The 27,093-nt window shown below is 43.3% G+C and overlaps 7 non-coding genes across 7 annotated transcripts; all 7 read left to right on the top strand.

The window, feature by feature from the left end:
• The first annotated feature begins 1,400 nt into the window (after positions 1-1,400).
• Positions 1,401-1,474, top strand: TRNAI-AAU (transfer RNA isoleucine (anticodon AAU)). Its single transcript has one exon. It is a non-coding gene; the product is annotated as a tRNA-Ile (tRNA).
• A 3,593-nt stretch (positions 1,475-5,067) lies between these two features.
• TRNAI-AAU (transfer RNA isoleucine (anticodon AAU)) lies at positions 5,068-5,141 on the top strand. The gene has a single exon. It is a non-coding gene; the product is annotated as a tRNA-Ile (tRNA).
• Positions 5,142-8,733: 3,592 nt separating this feature from the next.
• Positions 8,734-8,807, top strand: TRNAI-AAU (transfer RNA isoleucine (anticodon AAU)). The gene has a single exon. It is a non-coding gene; the product is annotated as a tRNA-Ile (tRNA).
• A 3,592-nt stretch (positions 8,808-12,399) lies between these two features.
• Positions 12,400-12,473, top strand: TRNAI-AAU (transfer RNA isoleucine (anticodon AAU)). The gene has a single exon. It is a non-coding gene; the product is annotated as a tRNA-Ile (tRNA).
• Positions 12,474-16,074: 3,601 nt separating this feature from the next.
• Positions 16,075-16,148, top strand: TRNAI-AAU (transfer RNA isoleucine (anticodon AAU)). Its single transcript has one exon. It is a non-coding gene; the product is annotated as a tRNA-Ile (tRNA).
• A 3,593-nt stretch (positions 16,149-19,741) lies between these two features.
• Positions 19,742-19,815, top strand: TRNAI-AAU (transfer RNA isoleucine (anticodon AAU)). Its single transcript has one exon. It is a non-coding gene; the product is annotated as a tRNA-Ile (tRNA).
• Positions 19,816-23,408: 3,593 nt separating this feature from the next.
• TRNAI-AAU (transfer RNA isoleucine (anticodon AAU)) lies at positions 23,409-23,482 on the top strand. The gene has a single exon. It is a non-coding gene; the product is annotated as a tRNA-Ile (tRNA).
• The last annotated feature ends 3,611 nt before the right edge of the window (positions 23,483-27,093 follow it).

The following is a 27,093-nucleotide window of genomic DNA, read 5'->3' as shown; positions in this document are numbered from 1 at the left end:
TACGTCCACTACCTAGGCTCCTTGTTCCGGAAGCCTGGATCAGAATCGACAAAGATGAGCATGGTCCTTGTTTGAAAAGAGATCCAGAAAGGGTTTCACAAACTCTCGGCATATCTCTCAAAACAACGACCTGGATAATGTCAACTCCAGCAAATTTGGAAACCTCCAGCTGTCTGCCATCACATTGTCGGTGCCCTTGATGTGTACTGCCGACGTGTGCAACAGGTTGATCTCTGCCCAATAACCCAATTGTTCTGCTATTGCATTGAGGGATTTTGAATGCATGCTTCACTGTTGGTTAATGTAAAAGACAGCTACCTTATTCTCTGTCATTACTAGCACATTTTTTTGAGACAGATGATGATGGGAAAACTTCAAAGCCCTGAAGATTACCATCAACTCCATCTATTTCCATGACCTCTGACTCCCTAGGAAAGACCACTTGAATCAACAGGATCAGTCCAACACAGTAGCTCTCCAGCCAGGTTTGCTGCATCTGTTGCGAAGAATTCAGGAGCATCCAGGTGTATTAGTGTCCACTTAGACAAGTGGTCTTCAAACTCTTTAATGCCGCATCCACCCAATGGGAAAAAAAAACATTGGTGCCTCCCCTCTGAATTGTCCACAATTCTTCTATTAAATTGATACTGTTTAAATATGTCTAGACCTATTTAAACATTGCAGTTAAGTTCTGTTACTGTTTTAAAAATGCAATCAAATAAATGACCCCAAATATACTATTCTGGTCAGGCCTGCCCTACTAACCAATTGCAGCGTCATGCTCTGCTGAGTAAACTGATCTCACGACAGTGAGGAATGCACAGGCCGGGTGGTGCCTGGCGCACGAAAGCGCGCCTTCTTGTGTTGTACGTCTCTTCGCGCAAATGCAAACTCAGATTTCCTGCACTGTGGTCGGCAGGAGAGACATGGGAAGGCGCAGTAGGGAAGGCTTGAGCAACGAACCGTTGGCTATGTTTTGTTGTTACTTTGTTGACAAGAGCTCAAGTAATTTGAAGCAGAAGGAATGGCCAGACCTAAAAAAAACTCTCTTACCTCCAACGCCGAATAACCACTATAATTATAATATCTCAAAAGCAGCTGGCCTTGTAAACTTAATGAGCAAGCAAGCCGATGCATTTTGGGTTTTGTTGTAAAAGAATAAAAATACTATCCATCCTTTCCTTTTTTTCCGGCAACATGCGATGTTACAAAGATATCACAGCACACAGTGAGATTGAGTAAAAGAAGAGGCACTGAGGCTGGCGTGCAGCACTCCACAGCTCTTGTTATTGTAATCCAGACAGGGGGCGGAAGGAGAAAAGTATGAAGGAATTGCGATAGTGAGACCAGCTCTTCTATCTATCTGCATTACATGGAAAAAGGATATCTTTAGTACTCATGGCCGGTTAGCTCAGTTGGTTAGAGCGTGGTGCTAATAACGCCAAGGTCGCGGGTTCGATCCCCGTACGGGCCAGGTTGCATTTTTTCTCTCAACTAAACTCTTTTTTTCTCATTTAATCAAGCTCTTATAAATCCATACACTCTGTTGCTCCAGTATACGTTCACTTTCCATTAGTCCTTCTTTTGCCACTGCTGACCAAAGCTCAAGCCGGCAGTGCCAGTAGAACAACACAAGTGCAAGGGATTGTCTCTCCAAGATGGAGACACTGCCTCAGACTATGTCTCGTGAGAGGTGGAGGGAGACCAAGAGCTGATTATTAGATGCGTGGGGATAAGAGGAACATAACTCAGGTGAACAGATTCTGGATAGTGATGCTATAGCTAGGATCAGTAACGTTACAGGGCAAAGGATAGGAAAATAATTAGGTGACAGAAGTATAGAAGTGGCTACAAGGGGGTGTGTCTCTTAAGAGGGCCGAAAGATACACTGAAGGCGAAGGTGAAGTGAAAGAAGAAAGAAAGATCAAAGGAAGTTGACAGTGATTGAGAGAAAACTCACAAAGGCAAATTGAGCAAAAGACAAGGCCTGGGGAGTTAGACTACTTCAATGCAAATTTACGCCGCAGATGAGCATGACAACTGACCCTTGTACAGTGGTGCTGAAACAATTTCCAGTGTGGGGGTGCTGCCATCAATGGGCTTCTGAAAATCCAGGAATTATACAAAGAACTAGTCCTGCGGAATGAGCCACGCACATTCAGAAAGAGTGGTGATGCGTTGGTTACTTATTGGTAATCTTCATTAGCCTTAGTCCATTGCGTCCTTGTGACAGTCATTACAAAGTAGGGTGATGTCACCTTCCAACAGGAAGAAAGAACAGGAGGATCCTTAAATTCTAGCCCCATGCACCCAACCTGGGTGCCAAGCCCTTGCCAAAGGACTGATGAGAAGGTGGGCAGGATGTAATGTTTGTGACAAAGACAAGATGGACTAAGGGTAATGCAGAGTTCAAAACATTGGTACTCAAATGCAAAACAGAAAAATTATTAAGCCATAATGCTTGACAAATGTATGCTCTGAGGACCAAGTAGCCACCCTAGGAATTTCCTAGATTGTTTCTCACTGGAATTCAACCCAGGAGGTGGCCATTCCTCTCGTAGACCATCCCTTAACTGGAAGATATTCTAAAAAGCCTTGCAAAGCCAGAAAAATTGACAACTTAATCCACCTACTCAGAGTCATAAAAGTCACCTTCTTGTCTTTTCCAGGCTGTCTAAAAGTCACAAACAAGGAGTCGGTTTTCCTGAACTGCAGAGGCCTGGTGACATAAATGAAAAGAGCTCTTTAAACATCAAGTGTATTCAGAAAATGTTCCTCCGGAGAGGAAGGAGAGGGAATGAAAGAAGGAAGAATTATTTCCTAAGATCTATCAAAAATAGACTTAACCTTTGCAGCAAAGGTAAGGCTAGGCCTTAAAGTTACCCCATCTTCTAAAGTATCAAGTGAAGAGAGGACAGCATTTTAAGGCTCCCAGCTCCCCAATTGTTCTCAGCAAGATGATAGGAAATAGGAAAATATCTTTATAGGAAACAATCTTTATGTCTACAGTATCCAGATCCTCAAAGAGATAAAATTGCAAAGCCTATAAAAGAGTAGGAAGATTCTGAGTTGGAGAAAAGAAATTTTTCAACTGGTCTTACAATTGACAAAAGATCAGAACAGTCTAGACACCAAAGACTGTAACATCGACGAAGGTACAGAAAAGTCCCAAAAAACCTTTATCACAAAGCAATGAGCTTTCAGAGTGGAAAGAGATTCAAGTGAAACCCATTCAGAAGAAAATGCAAAATAGCAGACAAACTACAGGTAGGTGCCAAAAGATCATGAGCAGAACATCACGTCTCAAAAGACTTCCAGTTCTTTGAGTAAGACTTCGAAGGAGAAGGCCTGCTGGAGTGCTGAATTAACTCCACTAAGGAAGAGGAAAGACCCTTTGCTAGCAGTCCAGACTTCTCAACCTCCAAAGCGATAGAGTGAGTTGGAGCAAGTAGGTCAGGGACGACGTTCTGACAGAGATACACTTGAGCAGTACCCAAGGAGGTAGAAGAGCCAGGGGTTCAGAAGAGGAAACCATGACATCTCTGGCCAATAAGGGCCCACAAGAATAAAGTTCCCCCCCCCCTGCTGAGACTTGAAGAGAACCATCTGGATCAATAAAAAGTGGGGGAATGTATAAAGGAGACTTCTCAGCCACTTTATCACCAATACGTCCACTACCTAGGCTCCTTGTTCCGGAAGCCTGGATCAGAATCGACAAAGATGAGCATTGTCCTTGTTTGAAAAGAGATCCAGAAAGGGTTTCACAAACTCTCGGCATATCTCCCAAAACAACGACCTGGATAATGTCAACTCCAGCAAATTTGGAAACCTCAAGCTGTCTGCCATCACATTGTCGGTGCCCTTGATGTGTACTGGCGACATGTGCAACAGGTTGATCTCAGCCCAATAACCCAATTGTTCTGCTATTGCATTGAGGGATTTTTAATGCATGCTTCACTGTTGGTTAATGTAAAAGACAGCTACCTTATTCTCTGTCATTACTAGCACATTTTTTTGAGACAGATGATGATGGGAAAACTTCAAAGCCCTGAAGATTACCATCAACTCCATCTATTTCCATGACCTCCGACTCTCTAGGAAAGACCACTTGAATCGACAGGATCAGTCCAACACAGTAGCTCTCCAGCCAGGTTTGCTGGCATCTGTTGCGAAGAATTCAGGAGCATCCAGGTGTATTAGTGTCCACTTAGACAAGTGGTCTTCAAACTCTTTAATGCCGCATCCACCCAATGGGAAAAAAAAACATTGGTGCCTCCCCTCTGAATTGTCCACAATTCTTCTATTAAATTGACACTGTTTAAATATGTCTAGACCTATTTAAACATTGCAGTTAAGTTCTGTTACTGTTTTAAAAATGCAATCAAATAAATGACCCCAAATATACTATTCTGGTCAGGCCTGCCCTACTAACCAATTGCAGCGTCATGCTCTGCTGAGTAAACTGATCTCACGACAGTGAGGAATGCACAGGCCGGGTGGTGCCCGGCGCACGAAAGCGCGCCTTCTTGTGTTGTACGTCTCTTCGCGCAAATGCAAACTCAGATTTCCTGCACTGTGGTCGGCAGGAGAGACATGGGAAGGCGCAGTAGGGAAGGCTTGAGCAACGAACCGTTGGCTATGTTTTGTTGTTACTTTGTTGACAAGAGCTAAAGTAATTGGAAGCAGAAGGAACGGCCAGACCTAAAAAAAACTCTCTTACCTCCAACGCCGAATAACCACTATAATTATAATATCTCAAAAGCAGCTGGCCTTGTAAACTTAATGAGCAAGCAAGCCGATGCATTTTGGGTTTTGTTGTAAAAGAATAAAAATACTATCCATCCTTTCCTTTTTTTCCGGCAACAAGCGATGTTACAAAGATATCACAGCACACAGTGAGATTGAGTGAAAGAAGAGGCACTGAGGCTGGCGTGCAGCACTCCACAGCTCTTGTTATTGTAATCCAGACAGGGGGCGGAAGGAGAAAAGTATGAAGGAATTGCGATAGTAAGACCAACTCTTCTATCTATCTGCATTTCATGGAAAAAGGATATCGAGAGTACTCATGGCCGGTTAGCTCAGTTGGTTAGAGCGTGGTGCTAATAACGCCAAGTTCACGGGTTCGATCCCCGTACGGGCTAGGTTGCATTTTTTCTCTCAACTAAACTCTTTTTTATCATTTAATCAAGCTCTTATAAATCCATACACTCTGTTGCTCCAGTATACGTTCACTTTCCATTAGTCCTTCTTTTGCCACTGCTGACCAAAGCTCAAGCCGGCAGCGCCAGTAGAACAACACAAGTGCAAGGGATTGTCTCTCCAAGATGGAGAAACTGCCTCAGACTATGTCTCGTGAGAGGTGGAGGGAGACCAAGAGCTGGTTATTAGATGCGTGGGGATAAGAGGAACATAACTCAGGTGAACAGATTCTGGATAGTGATGCTATAGCTAGGATCACCAACATTACAGGGGAAAGCATAGGAAAATAATTAGGTGACAGAAGTATAGAAGTGGCTACAAGGGGGTGTGTCTCTCAAGAGGGCCGAAAGATACACTGAAGGCGAAGGTGAAGTGAAAGAAGAAAGAAAGATCAAAGGAAGTCGACAGTGATTGAGAGAAAACTCACAAAGGCAAATTGAGCAAAAGACAAGGCCTGGGGAGTTAGACTACTTCAATGCAAATTTACGCCGCAGATGAGCATGACAACTGACCCTTGTACAGTGGTGCTGAAACAATTTTCAGTGTGGGGGTGCTACCATCAAAGGGCTTCTGAAAATCCAGGAATTATACAAAGAACAAGTCCTGCGGAATGAGCCACGCACATTCAGAAAGAGTGGTGATGCGTTGGTTACTTATTGGTAATCTTCATTAGCCTTAGTCCATTGCGTCCTTGTGACAGTCATTACAAAGTAAGGTGATGTCACCTTCCAACAGGAATAAAGAACAGGAGGATCCTTAAATGCTAGCCCCATGCACCCAACCTGGGTACCAAGCCCTTGCCAAAGGACTGATGGGAAGGTGGGCAGGATGTAATGTTTGTGACAAAGACAAGATGGACTAAGGGTAATGCAGAGTTCAAAACATTGGTACTCAAATGCAAAACAGAAACATTATTAAGCCATAATGCTTGACAAATGTATGCTCTGAGGACCAAGTAGCCACCCTAGGAATTTCTCTGATTGTTACTCACTGGAATTCAACCCAGGAGGTGGCCATTCCTCTCGTAGACCATCCCTGAACTGGAAGATATTCTAAAAAGCCTTGCAAAGCCAGAAAAATTGACAACTTAATCCACCTACTCAGAGTCATAAAAGTCACCTTCTTGTCTTTTTCAGGCTGTCCAAAAGTCACAAACAAGGAGTCGGTTTTCCTGAACTGCAGAGGCCTGGTGACATGAATGAAAAGAGCTCTTTAAACATCAAGTGTATTCAGAAAATGTTCCTCCGGAGAGGAAGGAGAGGGAATGAAAGAAGGAAGAATTATTTCCTAAGATCTATCAAAAATAGACTTAACCTTTGCAGCAAAGGTAAGGCTAGGCCTTAAAGTTACCCCATCTTCTAAAGTATCAAGTGAAGAGAGGACAGCATTTTAAGGCTCCCAGCTCCCCAATTGTTCTCAGCAAGATGATAGGAAATAGGAAAATAACTTTATAGGAAACAATCTTTATGTCTACAGTATCCAGATCCTCAAAGAGATAAAATTGCAAAGCCTATAAAAGAGTAGGAAGATTCTGAGTTGGAGAAAAGGGATTTTTCAACTGGTCTTACAATTGACAAAAGATCAGAACAGTCTAGACACCAAAGACTGTAACATCGACGAAGGTACAGAAAAGTCCCTAAAAACCTTTATCGCAAAGCAATGAGCTTTCAGAGTGGAAAGAGATTCAAGTGAAACCCATTCAGAAGAAAATGCAAAATAGCAGACAAACTACAGGTAGGTGCCAAAAGACCATGAGCAGAACATCACGTCTCAAAAGACTTCCAGTTCTTTGAGTAAGACTTTGAAGTAGAAGGCCTGCTGGAGTGCTGAATTAACTCCACTAAGGAAGAGGAAAGACCCTTTGCTAGCAGTCCAGACTTCTCAACCTCCAAAGTGATAGAGTGAGTTGGAGCAAGTAGGTCAGGGACGACGTTCTGACAGAGATACACTTGAGCAGTACCCAAGGAGGTAGAAGAGCCAGGGGTTCAGAAGAGGAAACCATGACATCTCTGGCCAATAAGGGCCCACAAGAATAAAGTTCCCTCCCCCCTGCTGAGACTTGAAGAGAACCATCTGGATCAATAAAAAGTGGGGGAATGTATAAAGGAGACTTCTCAGCCACTTTATCACCAATACGTCCACTACCTAGGCTCCTTGTTCCGGAAGCCTGGATCAGAATCGACAAAGATGAGCATTGTCCTTGTTTGAAAAGAGATCCAGAAAGGGTTTCACAAACTCTCGGCATATCTCTCAAAACAACGACCTGGATAATGTCAACTCCAGCAAATTTGGAAACCTCCAGCTGTCTGCCATCACATTGTCGGTGCCCTTGATGTGTACTGCCGACGTGTGCAACAGGTTGATCTCTGCCCAATAACCCAATTGTTCTGCTATTGCATTGAGGGATTTTGAATGCATGCTTCACTGTTGGTTAATGTAAAAGACAGCTACCTTATTCTCTGTCATTACTAGCACATTTTTTTGAGACAGATGATGATGGGAAAACTTCAAAGCCCTGAAGATTACCATCAACTCCATCTATTTCCATGACCTCCGACTCTCTAGGAAAGACCACTTGAATCGACAGGATCAGTCCAACACAGTAGCTCTCCAGCCAGGTTTGCTGGCATCTGTTGCGAAGAATTCAGGAGCATCCAGGTGTATTAGTGTCCACTTAGACAAGTGGTCTTCAAACTCTTTAATGCCGCATCCACCCAATGGGAAAAAAAAACATTGGTGCCTCCCCTCTGAATTGTCTACAATTCTTCTATTAAATTGACACTGTTTAAATATGTCTAGACCTATTTAAACATTGCAGTTAAGTTCTGTTACTGTTTTAAAAATGCAATCAAATACAAGACCCCAAATATACTATTCTGGTCAGGCCTGCCCTACTAACCAATTGCAGCGTCATGCTCTGCTGAGTAAACTGATCTCACGACAGTGAGGAATGCACAGGCCGGGTGGTGCCCGGCACACAAAAGCGCGCCTTCTTGTGTTGTACGTCTCTTCGCGCAAATGCAAACTCAGATTTCCTGCAATGTGGTCGGCAGGAGAGACATGGGAAGGCGCAGTAGGGAAGGCTTGAGGAACGAACCGTTGGCTATGTTTTGTTGTTACTTTGTTGACATGAGCTCAAGTAATTTGAAGCAGAAGGAACGGTCAGACCTAAAAAAAACTCTCTTACGTCCAACGCCGAATAACCACTATAATTATAATATCTCAAAAGCAGCCGGCCTTGTAAACTTAATGACCAAGCAAGCCGATGCATTTTGGGTTTTGTTGTAAAAGAATAAAAATACTATCCATCCTTTCCTTTTTTTCCGGCAACAAGCGATGTTACAAAGATATCACAGCACACAGTTAGATTGAGTGAAAGAAGAGGCACTGAGGCTGGCGTCCAGCACTCCACAGCTCTTGTTATTGTAATCCAGACAGGGGGCGGAAGGAGAAAAGTATGAAGGAATTGCGATAGTGAGACCAACTCTTCTATCTATTTGCATTACATGGAAAAAGGATATCTTTAGTACTCATGGCCGGTTAGCTCAGTTGGTTAGAGCGTGGTGCTAATAACACCAAGGTTGCGGGTTCGATCCCCGTACAGGCCAGGTTGCATTTTTTCTCTTAACTAAACTCTTTTTTTCTCATTTAATCAAGCTCGTATAAATCCATACACTCTGTTGCTCCAGTATACGTTCACTTTCCATTAATCCTTCTTTTGCCACTGCTGACCAAAGCTCAAGCCGGCAGCGCCAGTAGAACAACACAAGTGCAAGGGATTGTCTCTCCAAGATGGAGACACTGCCTCAGACTATGTCTCGTGAGAGGTGGAGGGAGACCAAGAGCTGATTATTAGATGCATGGGGATAAGAGGAACATAACTCAGGTGAACAGATTCTGGATAGTGATGCTATAGCTATGATCAGCAACGTTACAGGGCAAAGGATAGGAAAATAATTAGGTGACAGAAGTATAGAAGTGGCTACTAGGGGGTGTGTCTCTTAAGAGGGCCGAAAGATACACTGAAGGCGAAGGTGAAGTGAAAGAAGAAAGAAAGATCAAAGGAAGTCGACAGTGATGGAGAGAAAACTCACAAAGGCAAATTGAGCAAAAGACAAGGCCTGGGGAGTTAGACTACTTCAATGCAAATTTACGCCGCAGATGAGCATGACAACTGACCCTTGTACAGTGGTGCTGAAACAATTTTCAGTGTGGGGGTGCTGCCATCAAAGGGCTTCTGAAAATCCAGGAATTATACAAAGAACAAGTCCTGCGGAATGAGCCACGCACATTCAGAAAGAGTGGTGATACGTTGGTTACTTATTGGTAATCTTCATTACCCTTAGTCCATTGCGTCCTTGTGACAGTCATTACAAAGTAGGGTGATGTCACCTTCCAACAGGAAGAAAGAACAGGAGGATCCTTAAATGCTAGCCCCATGCACCCAACCTGGGTGCCAAGCCCTTGCCAAAGGACTGATGGGAAGGTGGGCAGGATGTAATGTTTGTGACAAAGACAAGATGGACTAAGGGTAATGCAGAGTTCAAAACATTGGTACTAAAATGCAAAACAGAAAAATTATTAAGCCATAATGCTTGACAAATGTATGCTCTGAGGACCAAGTAGCCACCCTAGGAATTTCCTAGATTGTTACTCACTGAAATTCAACCCAGGAGGTGGCCATTCCTCTCGTAGACCATCCTTGAACTGGAAGATATTCTAAAAAGCCTTGCAAAGCCAGAAAAATTGACAACTTAATTCACCTACTCAGAGTCATAAAAGTCACCTTCTTGTCTTTTCCAGGCTCTCCAAAAGTCACAAACAAGGAGTCGGTTTTCCTGAACTGCAGAGGCCTGGTGACATAAATGAAAAGAGCTCTTTAAACATCAAGTGTATTCAGAAAATGTTCCTCCGGAGAGGAAGGAGAGGGAATGAAAGAAGGAAAAATTATTTCCTAAGATCTATCAAAAATAGACTTAACCTTTGCAGCAAAGGTAAGGCTAGGCCTTAAAGTTACCCCATCTTCCAAAGTATCAAATAAAGAGAGGACAGCATTTTAAGGCTCCCAGCTCCCCAATTGTTCTCAGCAAGGTGATAGGAAATAGGAAAATAACGTTATAGGAAACAATCTTTATGTCTACAGTATCCAGATCCTCAAAGAGATAAAATTGCAAAGCCTATAAAAGAGTAGGAAGATTCTGAGTTGGAGAAAAGGGATTTTTCAACTGGTCTTACAATTGACAAAAGATCAGAACAGTCTAGACACCAAAGATTGTAACATCTTCGAAGGTACAGAAAAGTCCCTAAAAACCTTTATCGCAAAGCAATGAGCTTTCAGAGTGGAAAGAGATTCAAGTGAAACCCATTCAGAAGAAAATGCAAAATAGCAGACAAACTACAGGTAGGTGCCAAAAGATCATGAGCAGAACATCAGGTCTCAAAAGACTTCCAGTTCTTTGAGTAAGACTTCGAAGTAGAAGGCCTGCTGGAGTGCTGAATTAACTCCACTAAGGAAGAGGAAAGACCCTTTGCTAGCAGTCCAGACGTCTCAACCTCCAAAGCTATAGAGTGAGTTGGAGCAAGAAGGTCAGGGACGACGTTCTGAGAGAGACACACTTGAGCAGTACCCAAGGAAGTAGAAGAGCCAGGGGTTCAGAAGAGGAAACCATGACATCTCTGGCCAATAAGGGCCCACAAGAATAAAGTTCCCTCCCCCCTGCTGAGACTTGAAGAGAACCATCTGGATCAATAAAAAGTGGGGGAATGTATAAAGGAGACTTCTCAGCCACTTTATCACCAATACGTCCACTACCTAGGCTCCTTGTTCCGGAAGCCTGGATCAGAATCGACAAAGATGAGCATTGTCCTTGTTTGAAAAGAGATCCAGAAAGGGTTTCACAAACTCTCGGCATATCTCTCAAAACAACGACCTGGATAACGTCAACTCCAGCAAATTTGGAAACCTCCAGCTGTCTGCCATCACATTGTCGGTGCCCTTGATGTGTACTGCCGACGTGTGCAACAGGTTGATCTCTGCCCAATAACCCAATTGTTCTGCTATTGCATTGAGGGATTTTGAATGCATGCTTCACTGTTGGTTAATGTAAAAGACAGCTACCTTATTCTCTGTCTTTACTAGCACATTTTTTTGAGACAGACGATGATGGGAAAACTTCAAAGCCCTGAAGATTACCATCAACTCCATCTATTTCCATGACCTCCGACTCTCTAGGAAAGACCACTTGAATCGACAGGATCAGTCCAACACAGTAGCTCTCCAGCCAGGTTTGCTGGCATCTGTTGCGAAGAATTCAGGAGCATCCAGGTGTATTAGTGTCCACTTAGACAAGTGGTCTTCAAAATCTTTAATGCCGCATCCACCCAATGGAAAAAAAAAACATTGGTGCCTCCCCTCTGAATTGTCCACAATTCTTCTATTAAATTGACACTGTTTAAATATGTCTAGACCTATTTAAACATTGCAGTTAAGTTCTGTTACTGTTTTAAAAATGCAATCAAATAAATGACCCCAAATATACTATTCTGGTCAGGCCTGCCCTACTAACCAATTGCAGCGTCATGCTCTGCTGAGTAAACTGATCTCACGACAGTGAGGAATGCACAGGCCGGGTGGTGCCCGGCGCACGAAAGCGCGCCTTCTTGTGTTGTACGTCTCTTCGCGCAAATGCAAACTCAGATTTCCTGCACTGTGGTCGGCAGGAGAGACCTGGGAAGGCGCAGAATGGAAGGCTTGAGCAACGAACCGTTGGCTATGTTTTGTTGTTACTTTGTTGACAAGAGCTCAAGTAATTTGAAGCAGAAGGAATGGCCAGACCTAAAAAAAACTCTCTTACCTCCAACGCTGAATAACCACTATAATTATAATATCTCAAAAGCAGCTGGCCTTGTAAACTTAATGAGCAAGCAAGCCGATGCATTTTGGGTTTTGTTGTAAAAGAATAAAAATACTATCCATCCTTTCCTTTTTTCCGGCAACAAGCGATGTTACAAAGATATCACAGCACACAGTGAGATTGAGTGAAAGAAGAGGCACTGAGGCTGGCGTGCAGCACTCCACAGCTCTTGTTATTGTAATCCAGACAGGGGGCGGAAGGAGAAAAGTATGAAGGAATTGCGATAGTGAGACCAACCCTTCTATCTATCTGCATTACATGGAAAAAGGATATCTTTAGTAGTCATGGCCGGTTAGCTCAGTTGGTTAGAGCGTGGTGCTAATAACGCCAAGGTCGTGGGTTCGATCCCCGTACGGGCCAGGTTGCATTTTTTCTCTCAACTAAACTCTTTTTTTATCATTTAATCAAGCTCTTATAAATCCATACACTCTGTTGCTCCAGTATACGTTCACTTTCCATTAGTCCTTCTTTTGCCACTGCTGACCAAAGCTCAAGCCGGCAGTGCCAGTAGAACAACACAAGTGCAAGGGATTGTCTCTCCAAGATGGAGACACTGCCTCAGACTATGTCTCGTGAGAGGTGGAGGGAGACCAAGAGCTGATTATTAGACGCATTAGATGCGTGGGGATAAGAGGAACATAACTCAGGTGAACAGATTCTGGATAGTGATGCTATAGCTAGGATCAGTAACGTTACAGGGCGAAGGATAGGAAAATAATTAAGTGACAGAAGTCTAGAAGTGGCTACAAGGGGGTGTGTCTCTTAAGAGGGCCGAAAGATACACTGAAGGCGAAGGTGAAGTGAAAGAAGAAAGAAAGATCAAAGGAAGTCGACAGTGATTGAGAGAAAACTCACAAAGGCAAATTGAGCAAAAGACAAGGCCTGGGGAGTTAGACTAGTTCAATGCAAATTTACGCTGCAGATGAGCATGACAACTGACCCTTGTACAGTGGTGCTGAAACAATTTTCAGTGTGGGGGTGCTGCCATCAAAGGGCTTCTGACAATAAAGGAATTATACAAAGAACAAGTCCTGCGGAATGAGCCACGCACATTCAGAAATAGTGGTGATGCGTTGGTTACTTATTGGTAATCTTCATTAGCCTTAGTCCATTGCGTCCTTGTGACAGTCATTACAAAGTAGGGTGATGTCACCTTCCAACAGGAAGAAAGAACAGGAGGATCCTTAAATTCTAGCCCCATGCACCCAACCTGGGTGCCAAGCCCTTGCCAAAGGACTGATGAGAAGGTGGGCAGGATGTAATGTTTGTGACAAAGACAAGATGGACTAAGGGTAATGCAGAGTTCAAAACATTGGTACTCAAATTCAAAACAGAAAAATTATTAAGCCATAATGCTTGACAAATGTATGCTCTGAGGACCAAGTAGCCACCCTAGGAATTTCCTAGATTGTTACTCACTGGAATTCAACCCAGGAGGTGGCCATTCCTCTCGTAGACCATCCCTGAACTGGAAGATATTCTAAAAAGCCTTGCAAAGCCAGAAAAATTGACAACTTAATCCACCTACTCAGAGTCATAAAAGTCACCTTCTTGTCTTTTCCAGGCTGTCCAAAAGTCACAAACAAGGAGTCGGTTTTCCTGAACTGCAGAGGCCTGGTGACATAAATGAAAAGAGCTCTTTAAACATCAAGTGTATTCAGAAAATGTTCCTCCGGAGAGAAAGGAGAGGGAATGAAAGAAGGAAGAATTATTTCCTAAGATCTATCAAAAATAGACTTAACCTTTGCAGCAAAGGTAAGGCTAGGCCTTAAAGTTACCCCATCTTCTAAAGTATCAAGAGAAGAGAGGACAGCATTTTAAGGCTCCCAGCTCCCCAATTGTTCTCAGCAAGATGATAGGAAATAGGAAAATAACTTTATAGGAAACAATCTTTATGTCTACAGTATCCAGATCCTCAAAGAGATAAAATTGCAAAGCCTATAAAAGAGTAGGAAGATTCTGAGTTGGAGAAAAGGGATTTTTCAACTGGTCTTACAATTGACTAAAGATCAGAACAGTCTAGACACCAAAGACTGTAACATCGACGAAGGTACAGAAAAGTCCCTAAAAACCTTTATCGCAAAGCAATGAGCTTTCAGAGTGGAAAGAGATTCAAGTGAAACCCATTCAGAAGAAAATGCAAAATAGCAGACAAACTACATGTAGGTGCCAAAAGATCATGAGCAGAACATCACGTCTCAAAAGACTTCCAGTTCTTTGAGTAAGACTTCGAAGTAGAAGGCCTGCTGGAGTGCTGAATTAACTCCACTAAGGAAGAGGAAAGACCCTTTGCTAGCAGTCCAGACTTCTCAACCTCCAAAGCGATAGAGTGAGTTGGAGCAAGTAGGTCAGGGACGACGTTCTGACAGAGATACACTTGAGCAGTACCCAAGGAGGTAGAAGAGCCAGGGGTTCAGAAGAGGAAACCATGACATCTCTGGCCAATAAGGGCCCACAAGAATAAAGTTCCCTCCCCCTGCTGAGACTTGAAGAGAACCATCTGGATCAATAAAAAGTGGGGGAATGTATAAAGGAGACTTCTCAGCCACTTTATCACCAATACGTCCACTACCTAGGCTCCTTGTTCCGGAAGCCTGGATCAGAATCGACAAAGATGAGCATTGTCCTTGTTTGAAAAGAGATCCAGAAAGGGTTTCACAAACTCTCGGCAAATCTCTCAAAACAACGACCTGGATAATGTCAACTCCAGCAAATTTGGAAACCTCCAGCTGTCTGCCATCACATTGTCGGTGCCCTTGATGTGTACTGCCGACGTGTGCAACAGGTTGATCTCTGCCCAATAACCCAATTGTTCTGCTATTGCATTGAGGGATTTTTAATGCATGCTTCACTGTTGGTTAATGTAAAAGACAGCTACCTTATTCTCTGTCTTTACTAGCACATTTTTTTGAGACAGATGATGATGGGAAAACTTCAAAGCCCTGAAGATTACCATCAACTCCATCTATTTCCATGACCTCCGACTCTCTAGGAAAGACCACTTGAATCGACAGGATCAGTCCAACACAGTAGCTCTCCAGCCAGGTTTGCTGGCATCTGTTGCGAAGAATTCAGGAGCATCCAGGTGTATTAGTGTCCACTTAGACAAGTGGTCTTCAAACTCTTTAATGCCGCATCCACCCAATGGGAAAAAAAAACATTGGTGCCTCCCCTCTGAATTGTCCACAATTCTTCTATTAAATTGATACTGTTTAAATATGTCTAGACCTATTTAAACATTGCAGTTAAGTTCTGTTACTGTTTTAAAAATGCAATCAAATAAATGACCCCAAATATACTATTCTGGTCAGGCCTGCCCTACTAACCAATTGCAGCGTCATGCTCTGCTGAGTAAACTGATCTCACGACAGTGAGGAATGCACAGGCCGGGTGGTGCCTGGCGCACGAAAGCGCGCCTTCTTGTGTTGTACGTCTCTTCGCGCAAATGCAAACTCAGATTTCCTGCACTGTGGTCGGCAGGAGAGACATGGGAAGGCGCAGTAGGGAAGGCTTGAGCAACGAACCGTTGGCTATGTTTTGTTGTTACTTTGTTGACAAGAGCTAAAGTAATTGGAAGCAGAAGGAACGGCCAGACCTAAAAAAAACTCTCTTACCTCCAACGCCGAATAACCACTATAATTATAATATCTCAAAAGCAGCTGGCCTTGTAAACTTAATGAGCAAGCAAGCCGATGCATTTTGGGTTTTGTTGTAAAAGAATAAAAATACTATCCATCCTTTCCTTTTTTTCCGGCAACAAGCGATGTTACAAAGATATCACAGCACACAGTGAGATTGAGTGAAAGAAGAGGCACTGAGGCTGGCGTGCAGCACTCCACAGCTCTTGTTATTGTAATCCAGACAGGGGGCGGAAGGAGAAAAGTATGAAGGAATTGCGATAGTAAGACCAACTCTTCTATCTATCTGCATTTCATGGAAAAAGGATATCGATAGTACTCATGGCCGGTTAGCTCAGTTGGTTAGAGCGTGGTGCTAATAACGCCAAGGTCACGGGTTCGATCCCCGTACGGGCTAGGTTGCATTTTTTCTCTCAACTAAACTCTTTTTTTATCATTTAATCAAGCTCTTATAAATCCATACACTCTGTTGCTCCAGTATACGTTCACTTTCCATTAGTCCTTCTTTTGCCACTGCTGACCAAAGCTCAAGCCGGCAGCGCCAGTAGAACAACACAAGTGCAAGGGATTGTCTCTCCAAGATGGAGACACTGCCTCAGACTATGTCTCGTGAGAGGTGGAGGGAGACCAAGAGCTGGTTATTAGATGCGTGGGGATAAGAGGAACATAACTCAGGTGAACAGATTCTGGATAGTGATGCTATAGCTAGGATCACCAACATTACAGGGGAAAGCATAGGAAAATAATTAGGTGACAGAAGTATAGAAGTGGCTACAAGGGGGTGTGTCTCTCAAGAGGGCCGAAAGATACACTGAAGGCGAAGGTGAAGTGAAAGAAGAAAGAAAGATCAAAGGAAGTCGACAGTGATTGAGAGAAAACTCACAAACGCAAATTGAGCAAAAGACAAGGCCTGGGGAGTTAGACTACTTCAATGCAAATTTACGCCGCAGATGAGCATGACAACTGACCCTTGTACAGTGGTGCTGAAACAATTTTCAGTGTGGGGGTGCTACCATCAAAGGGCTTCTGAAAATCCAGGAATTATACAAAGAACAAGTCCTGCGGAATGAGCCACGCACATTCAGAAAGAGTGGTGATGCGTTGGTTACTTATTGGTAATCTTCATTAGCCTTAGTCCATTGCGTCCTTGTGACAGTCATTACAAAGTAAGGTGATGTCACCTTCCAACAGGAATAAAGAACAGGAGGATCCTTAAATGCTAGCCCCATGCACCCAACCTGGGTACCAAGCCCTTGCCAAAGGACTGATGGGAAGGTGGGCAGGATGTAATGTTTGTGACAAAGACAAGATGGACTAAGGGTAATGCAGAGTTCAAAACATTGGTACTCAAATGCAAAACAGAAACATTATTAAGCCATAATGCTTGACAAATGTATGCTCTGAGGACCAAGTAGCCACCCTAGGAATTTCCTAGATTGTTACTCACTGGAATTCAACCCAGGAGGTGGCCATTCCTCTCGTAGACCATCCCTGAACTGGAAGATATTCTAAAAAGCCTTGCAAAGCCAGAAAAATTGACAACTTAATCCACCTACTCAGAGTCATAAAAGTCACCTTCTTGTCTTTTTCAGGCTGTCCAAAAGTCACAAACAAGGAGTCGGTTTTCCTGAACTGCAGAGGCCTGGTGACATGAATGAAAAGAGCTCTTTAAACATCAAGTGTATTCAGAAAATGTTCCTCCGGAGAGGAAGGAGAGGGAATGAAAGAAGGAAGAATTATTTCCTAAGATCTATCAAAAATAGACTTAACCTTTGCAGCAAAGGTAAGGCTAGGCCTTAAAGTTACCCCATCTTCTAAAGTATCAAGTGAAGAGAGGACAGCATTTTAAGGCTCCCAGCTCCCCAATTGTTCTCAGCAAGATGATAGGAAATAGGAAAATAACTTTATAGGAAACAATCTTTATGTCTACAGTATCCAGATCCTCAAAGAGATAAAATTGCAAAGCCTATAAAAGAGTAGGAAGATTCTGAGTTGGAGAAAAGGGATTTTTCAACTGGTCTTACAATTGACAAAAGATCAGAACAGTCTAGACACCAAAGACTGTAACATCGACGAAGGTACAGAAAAGTCCCTAAAAACCTTTATCGCAAAGCAATGAGCTTTCAGAGTGGAAAGAGATTCAAGTGAAACCCATTCAGAAGAAAATGCAAAATAGCAGACAAACTACAGGTAGGTGCCAAAAGACCATGAGCAGAACATCACGTCTCAAAAGACTTCCAGTTCTTTGAGTAAGACTTTGAAGTAGAAGGCCTGCTGGAGTGCTGAATTAACTCCACTAAGGAAGAGGAAAGACCCTTTGCTAGCAGTCCAGACTTCTCAACCTCCAAAGTGATAGAGTGAGTTGGAGCAAGTAGGTCAGGGACGACGTTCTGACAGAGATACACTTGAGCAGTACCCAAGGAGGTAGAAGAGCCAGGGGTTCAGAAGAGGAAACCATGACATCTCTGGCCAATAAGGGCCCACAAGAATAAAGTTCCCTCCCCCCTGCTGAGACTTGAAGAGAACCATCTGGATCAATAAAAAGTGGGGGAATGTATAAAGGAGACTTCTCAGCCACTTTATCACCAATACGTCCACTACCTAGGCTCCTTGTTCCGGAAGCCTGGATCAGAATCGACAAAGATGAGCATTGTCCTTGTTTGAAAAGAGATCCAGAAAGGGTTTCACAAACTCTCGGCATATCTCTCAAAACAACGACCTGGATAATGTCAACTCCAGCAAATTTGGAAACCTCCAGCTGTCTGCCATCACATTGTCGGTGCCCTTGATGTGTACTGCCGACGTGTGCAACAGGTTGATCTCTGCCCAATAACCCAATTGTTCTGCTATTGCATTGAGGGATTTTGAATGCATGCTTCACTGTTGGTTAATGTAAAAGACAGCTCCCTTATTCTCTGTCATTACTAGCACATTTTTTTGAGACAGATGATGATGGGAAAACTTCAAAGCCCTGAAGATTACCATCAACTCCATCTATTTCCATGACCTCCGACTCTCTATGAAAGACCACTTGAATCGACAGGATCAGTCCAACACAGTAGCTCTCCAGCCAGGTTTGCTGGCATCTGTTGCGAAGAATTCAGGAGCATCCAGGTGTATTAGTGTCCACTTAGACAAGTGGTCTTCAAACTCTTTAATGCCGCATCCACCCAATGGGAAAAAAAAACATTGGTGCCTCCCCTCTGAATTGTCTACAATTCTTCTATTAAATTGACACTGTTTAAATATGTCTAGACCTATTTAAACATTGCAGTTAAGTTCTGTTACTGTTTTAAAAATGCAATCAAATACATGACCCCAAATATACTATTCTGGTCAGGCCTGCCCTACTAACCAATTGCAGCGTCATGCTCTGCTGAGTAAACTGATCTCACGACAGTGAGGAATGCACAGGCCGGGTGGTGCCCGGCACACAAAAGCGCGCCTTCTTGTGTTGTACGTCTCTTCGCGCAAATGCAAACTCAGATTTCCTGCAATGTGGTCGGCAGGAGAGACATGGGAAGGCGCAGTAGGGAAGGCTTGAGGAACGAACCGTTGGCTATGTTTTGTTGTTACTTTGTTGACATGAGCTCAAGTAATTTGAAGCAGAAGGAACGGCCAGACCTAAAAAAAACTCTCTTACGTCCAACGCCGAATAACCACTATAATTATAATATCTCAAAAGCAGCCGGCCTTGTAAACTTAATGACCAAGCAAGCCGATGCATTTTGGGTTTTGTTGTAAAAGAATAAAAATACTATCCATCCTTTCCTTTTTTTCCGGCAACAAGCGATGTTACAAAGATATCACAGCACACAGTTAGATTGAGTGAAAGAAGAGGCACTGAGGCTGGCGTCCAGCACTCCACAGCTCTTGTTATTGTAATCCAGACAGGGGGCGGAAGGAGAAAAGTATGAAGGAATTGCGATAGTGAGACCAACTCTTCTATCTATCTGCATTACATGGAAAAAGGATATCTTTAGTACTCATGGCCGGTTAGCTCAGTTGGTTAGAGCGTGGTGCTAATAACACCAAGGTTGCGGGTTCGATCCCCGTACAGGCCAGGTTGCATTTTTTCTCTTAATTAAACTCTTTTTTCTCATTTAATCAAGCTCGTATAAATCCATACACTCTGTTGCTCCAGTATACGTTCACTTTCCATTAATCCTTCTTTTGCCACTGCTGACCAAAGCTCAAGCCGGCAGCGCCAGTAGAACAACACAAGTGCAAGGGATTGTCTCTCCAAGATGGAGACACTGCCTCAGACTATGTCTCGTGAGAGGTGGAGGGAGACCAAGAGCTGATTATTAGATGCATGGGGATAAGAGGAACATAACTCAGGTGAACAGATTCTGGATAGTGATGCTATAGCTAGGATCAGCAACGTTACAGGGCAAAGGATAGGAAAATAATTAGGTGACAGAAGTATAGAAGTGGCTACTAGGGGGTGTGTCTCTTAAGAGGGCCGAAAGATACACTGAAGGCGAAGGTGAAGTGAAAGAAGAAAGAAAGATCAAAGGAAGTCGACAGTGATGGAGAGAAAACTCACAAAGGCAAATTGAGCAAAAGACAAGGCCTGGGGAGTTAGACTACTTCAATGCAAATTTACGCCGCAGATGAGCATGACAACTGACCCTTGTACAGTGGTGCTGAAACAATTTTCAGTGTGGGGGTGCTGCCATCAAAGGGCTTCTGAAAATCCAGGAATTATACAAAGAACAAGTCCTGCGGAATGAGCCACGCACATTCAGAAAGAGTGGTGATACGTTGGTTACTTATTGGTAATCTTCATTACCCTTAGTCCATTGCGTCCTTGTGACAGTCATTACAAAGTAGGGTGATGTCACCTTCCAACAGGAAGAAAGAACAGGAGGATCCTTAAATGCTAGCCCCATGCACCCAACCTGGGTGCCAAGCCCTTGCCAAAGGACTGATGGGAAGGTGGGCAGGATGTAATGTTTGTGACAAAGACAAGATGGACTAAGGGTAATGCAGAGTTCAAAACATTGGTACTCAAATGAAAAACAGAAAAATTATTAAGCCATAATGCTTGACAAATGTATACTCTGAGGACCAAGTAGCCACCCTAGGAATTTCCTAGATTGTTACTCACTGAAATTCAACCCAGGAGGTGGCCATTCCTCTCGTAGACCATCCTTGAACTGGAAGATATTCTAAAAAGCCTTGCAAAGCCAGAAAAATTGACAACTTAATTCACCTACTCAGAGTCATAAAAGTCACCTTCTTGTCTTTTCCAGGCTCTCCAAAAGTCACAAACAAGGAGTCGGTTTTCCTGAACTGCAGAGGCCTGGTGACATAAATGAAAAGAGCTCTTTAAACATCAAGTGTATTCAGAAAATGTTCCTCCGGAGAGGAAGGAGAGGGAATGAAAGAAGGAAAAATTATTTCCTAAGATCTATCAAAAATAGACTTAACCTTTGCAGCAAAGGTAAGGCTAGGCCTTAAAGTTACCCCATCTTCCAAAGTATCAAATAAAGAGAGGACAGCATTTTAAGGCTCCCAGCTCCCCAATTGTTCTCAGCAAGATGATAGGAAATAGGAAAATAACGTTATAGGAAACAATCTTTATGTCTACAGTATCCAGATCCTCAAAGAGATAAAATTGCAAAGCCTATAAAAGAGTAGGAAGATTCTGAGTTGGAGAAAAGGGATTTTTCAACTGGTCTTACAATTGACAAAAGATCAGAACAGTCTAGACAGCAAAGATTGTAACATCTTCGAAGGTACAGAAAAGTCCCTAAAAACCTTTATCGCAAAGCAATGAGCTTTCAGAGTGGAAAGAGATTCAAGTGAAACCCATTCAGAAGAAAATGCAAAATAGCAGACAAACTACAGGTAGGTGCCAAAAGATCATGAGCAGAACATCACGTCTCAAAAGACTTCCAGTTCTTTGAGTAAGACTTCGAAGTAGAAGGCCTGCTGGAGTGCTGAATTAACTCCACTAAGGAAGAGGAAAGACCCTTTGCTAGCAGTCCAGACTTCTCAACCTCCAAAGCTATAGAGTGAGTTGGAGCAAGAAGGTCAGGGACGACGTTCTGAGAGAGACACACTTGAGCAGTACCCAAGGAAGTAGAAGAGCCAGGGGTTCAGAAGAGGAAACCATGACATCTCTGGCCAATAAGGGCCCACAAGAATAAAGTTCCCTCCCCCCTGCTGAGACTTGAAGAGAACCATCTGGATCAATAAAAAGTGGGGGAATGTATAAAGGAGACTTCTCAGCCACTTTATCACCAATACGTCCACTACCTAGGCTCCTTGTTCCGGAAGCCTGGATCAGAATCGACAAAGATGAGCATTGTCCTTGTTTGAAAAGAGATCCAGAAAGGTTTTCACAAACTCTCGGCATATCTCTCAAAACAACGACCTGGATAATGTCAACTCCAGCAAATTTGGAAACCTCAAGCTGTCTGCCATCACATTGAGGTTGCCCTTGATGTGTACTGGCGACGTGTGCAACAGGTTGATCTCTGCCCAATAACCCAATTGTTCTGCTATTGCATTGAGGGATTTTGAATGCATGCTTCACTGTTGGTTAATGTAAAAGACAGCTACCTTATTCTCTGTCATTACTAGCACATTTTTTTGAGACAGATGATGATGGGAAAACTTCAAAGCCCTGAAGATTACCATCAACTCCATCTATTTCCATGACCTCCGACTCTCTAGGAAAGACCACTTGAATCGACAGGATCAGTCCAACACAGTAGCTCTCCAGCCAGGTTTGCTGGCATCTGTTGCGAAGAATTCAGGAGCATCCAGGTGTATTAGTGTCCACTTAGACAAGTGGTCTTCAAACTCTTTAATGCCGCATCCACCCAATGGGAAAAAAAAACATTGGTGCCTCCCCTCTGAATTGTCCACAATTCTTCTATTAAATTGACACTGTTTAAATATGTCTAGACCTATTTAAACATTGCAGTTAAGTTCTGTTACTGTTTTAAAAATGCAATCAAATACATGACCCCAAATATACTATTCTGGTCAGGCCTGCCCTACTAACCAATTGCAGCGTCATGCTCTGCTGAGTAAACTGATCTCACGACAGTGAGGAATGCACAGGCCGGGTGGTGCCCGGCGCTCGAAAGCGCGCCTTCTTGTGTTGTACGTCTCTTTGCGCAAATGCAAACTCAGATTTCCTGCACTGTGGTCGGCAGGAGAGACATGGGAAGGCGCAGTAGGGAAGGCTTGAGCAACGAACCGTTGGCTATGTTTTGTTGTTACTTTGTTGACAAGAGCTAAAGTAAATTGGAAGCAGAAGGAAAGGCCAGACCTAAAAAAAACTCTCTTACCTCCAACGCCGAATAACCACTATAATTATAATATCTCAAAAGCAGCTGGCCTTGTAAACTTAATGAGCAAGCAAGCCGATGCATTTTGGTTTTTGTTGTAAAAGAATAAAAATACTATCCATCCTTTCCTTTTTTTCCGGCAACAAGCGATGTTACAAAGATATCACAGCACACAGTGAGATTGAGTGAAAGAAGAGGCACTGAGGCTGGCGTGCAGCACTCCACAGCTCTTGTTATTGTAATCCAGACAGGGGGCGGAAGGGGAAAAGTATGAAGGAATTGCGATAGTGAGACCAACTCTTCTATCTATCTGCATTACATGGAAAAAGGATATCTTTAGTACTCATGGCCGGTTAGCTCAGTTGGTTAGAGCGTGGTGCTAATAACGCCAAGGTCACGGGTTCGATCCCCGTACGGGCCAGGTTGCATTTTTTCTCTCAACTAAACTCTTTTTTTCTCATTTTATCAAGCTCTTATAAATCCATACACTCTGTTGCTCCAGTATACGTTCACTTTCCATTAGTCCTTCTTTTGCCACTGCTGACCAAAGCTCAAGCCGGCAGCGCCAGTAGAACAACACAAGTGCAAGGGATTGTCTCTCCAAGATGGAGACACTGCCTCAGACTATGTCTCGTGAGAGGTGGAGGGAGACCAAGAGCTGATTATTATATGCGTGGGGATAAGAGGAACATAAGTCAGGTGAACAGATTCTGGATAGTGATGCTATAGCTAGGATCAGCAACGTTACAGGGGAAAGGATAGGAAAATAATTAGGTGACAGAAGTATAGAAGTGGCTACAAGGGGGTGTGTCTCTCAAGAGGGCCGAAAGATACACTGAAGGCGAAGGTGAAGTGAAAGAAGAAAGAAAGATCAAAGGAAGTCGACAGTGATTGAGAGAAAACTCACAAAGGCAAATTGAGCAAAAGTCAAGGCCTGGTTGAGTTAGACTAGTTCAATGCAAATTTACGCCGCAGATGAGCATGACAACTGACCCTTGTACAGTGGTGCTGAAACAATTTTCAGTGTGGGGGTGCTGCCATCAAAGGGCTTCTGAAAATCCAGGAATTATACAAAGAACTAGTCCTGCGGAATGAGCCACGCACATTCAGAAAGAGTGGTGATGCGTTGGTTACTTATTGGTAATCTTCATTAGCCTTAGTCCATTGCGTCCTTGTGACAGTCATTACAAAGTAAGGTGATGTCACCTTCCAACAGGAAGAAAGAACAGGCGGATCCTTAAATGCTAGCCCCATGCACCCAACCTGGGTGGCAAGCCCTTGCCAAAGGACTGATGGGAAGGTGGGCAGGATGTAATGTTTGTGACAAAGACAAGATGGACTAAGGGTAATGCAGAGTTCAAAACATTGGTACTCAAATGCAAAAGAGAAAAATTATTAAGCCATAATGCTTGACAAATGTATGCTCTGAGGACCAAGTAGCCACCCTAGGAATTTCCTAGATTGTTACTCATTGGAATTCAACCCAGGAGGTGGCCATTCCTCTCGTAGACCATCCCTGAACTGGAAGATATTCTTAAAAGCCTTGCAAAGCCAGAAAAATTGACAACTTAATCCACCTACTCAGAGTCATACAAGTCACCTTCTTGTCTTTTCCAGGCTGTCCAAAAGTCACAAACAAGGAGTCGGTTTTCCTGAACTGCAGAGGCCTGGTGACATAAATGAAAAGAGCTCTTTAAACATCAAGTGTATTCAGAAAATGTTCCTCCGGAGAGGGAATGAAAGAAGGAAAAATTATTTCCTAAGATCTATCAAAAATAGACTTAACCTTTGCAGCAAAGGTAAGGCTAGGCCTTAAAGTTACCCCATCTTCCAAAGTATCAAATGAAGAGAGGACAGCATTTTAAGGCTCCCAGCTCCCCAATTGTTCTCAGCAAGGTGATAGGAAATAGGAAAATAACTTTATAGGAAACAATCTTTATGTCTACAGTATCCAGATCCTCAAAGAGATAAAATTGCAAAGCCTATAAAAGAGTAGGAATATTCTGAGTTGGAGAAAAGGGATTTTTCAACTGGTCTTACAATTGACAAAAGATCAGAACAGTCTAGACACCAAAGATTGTAACATCTTCGAAGGTACAGAAAAGTCCCTAAAAACCTTTATCGCAAAGCAATGAGCTTTCAGAGTGGAAAGAGATTCAAGTGAAACCCATTCAGAAGAAAATGCAAAACAGCAGACAAACTACAGGTAGGTGCCAAAAGATCATGAGCAGAACATCACGTCTCAAAAGACTTCCAGTTCTTTGAGTAAGAATTCGAAGTAGAAGGCCTGCTGGAGTGCTGAATTAAATCCACTAAGGAAGAGGAAAGACCCTTTGCTAGCAGTCCAGACTTCTCAACCTCCAAAGCGATAGAGTGAGTTGGAGCAAGAAGGTCAGGGACGACGTTCTGAGAGAGACACACTTGAGCAGTACCCAATGAGGTAGAAGAGCTAGGGTTCAGAAGAGGAAACCATGACATCTCTGGCCAATAAGGGCCCACAAGAATAAAGTTCCCTCGCCCCTGCTGAGACTTGAAGAGAACCATCTGGATCAATAAAAAGTGGGGGAATGTATAAAGGAGACTTCTCAGCCACTTTATCACCAATACGTCCACTACCTAGGCTCCTTGTTCCGGAAGCCTGGATCAGAATCGACAAAGATGAGCATTGTCCTTGTTTCAAAAGAGATCCAGAAAGGGTTTCACAAACTCTCGGCATATCTCTCAAAACAACGACCTGGATAACGTCAACTCCAGCAAATTTGGAAACCTCCAGCTGTCTGCCATCACATTGTCGGTGCCCTTGATGTGTACTGCCCACGTGTGCAACAGGTTGATCTCTGCCCAACAACCCAATTGTTCTGCTATTGCATTGAGGGATTTTGAATGCATGCTTCACTGTTGGTTAATGTAAAAGACAGCTACCTTATTCTCTGTCTTTACTAGCACATTTTTTTGAGACAGATGATGATGGGAAAACTTCAAAGCCCTGAAGATTACCATCAACTCCATCTATTTCCATGACCTCCGACTCTCTAGGAAAGACCACTTGAATCGACAGGATCAGTCCAACACAGTAGCTCTCCAGCCAGGTTTGCTGGCATCTGTTGCGAGGAATTCAGGAGCATCCTGGTGTATTAGTGTCCACTTAGACCAGTGGTCTTCAAACTCTTTAATGCCGCATCCACCCAATGGGAAAAAAAAACATTGGTGCCTCCCCTCTGAATTGTCCACAATTCTTCTATTAAATTGACACTGTTTAAATATGTCTAGACCTATTTAAACATTGCAGTTAAGTTCTGTTACTGTTTTAAAAATGCAAACAAATACATGACCCCAAATATACTATTCTGGTCAGGCCTGCCCTACTAACCAATTGCAGCGTCATACTCTGCTGAGTAAACTGATCTCACGACAGTGAGGAATGCACAGGCCGGGTGGTGCCCGGCGCACGAAAGCGCGCCTTCTTGTGTTGTACATCTCTTCGCGCAAATGCAAACTCAGATTTCCTGCACTGTGGTCGGCAGGAGAGACATGGGAAGGCGCAGTAGGGAAGGCTTGAGCAACGAACCGTTGGCTATGTTTTGTTGTTACTTTGTTGACATGAGCTCAAGTAATTTGAAGCAGAAGGAACGGCCAGACCTAAAAAAAACTCTCTTACCTCCAACGCCGAATAACCACTATAATTATAATATCTCAAAAGCAGCTGGCCTTGTAAACTTAATGAGCAAGCAAGCCGATGCATTTGGGGTTTTGTTGTAAAAGAATAAAAATACTATCCATCCTTTCCTTTTTTTCCGGCAACAAGCGATGTTACAAAGATATCACAGCACACAGTGAGATTGAGTGAAAGAAGAGGCACTGAGGCTGGCGTGCAGCACTCCACAGCTCTTGTTATTGTAATCCAGACTGGGGGCGGAAGGAGAAAAGTATGAAGGAATTGCGATAGTAAGACCAACTCTTCTATCTATCTGCATTTCATGGAAAAAGGATATTTTAGAACTCATGGCAGGTTAGCTCCGTTGGTTAGAGCGT

The sequence above is a fragment of the Pleurodeles waltl genome, chromosome 12, assembly GCF_031143425.1.
Source record: "Pleurodeles waltl isolate 20211129_DDA chromosome 12, aPleWal1.hap1.20221129, whole genome shotgun sequence".
Classification (NCBI taxonomy): Eukaryota; Metazoa; Chordata; class Amphibia; order Caudata; family Salamandridae; genus Pleurodeles; species Pleurodeles waltl.
Note: the sequence above shows the minus strand (reverse complement) of the source record. Positions and strands in the feature narration are given on the sequence as shown.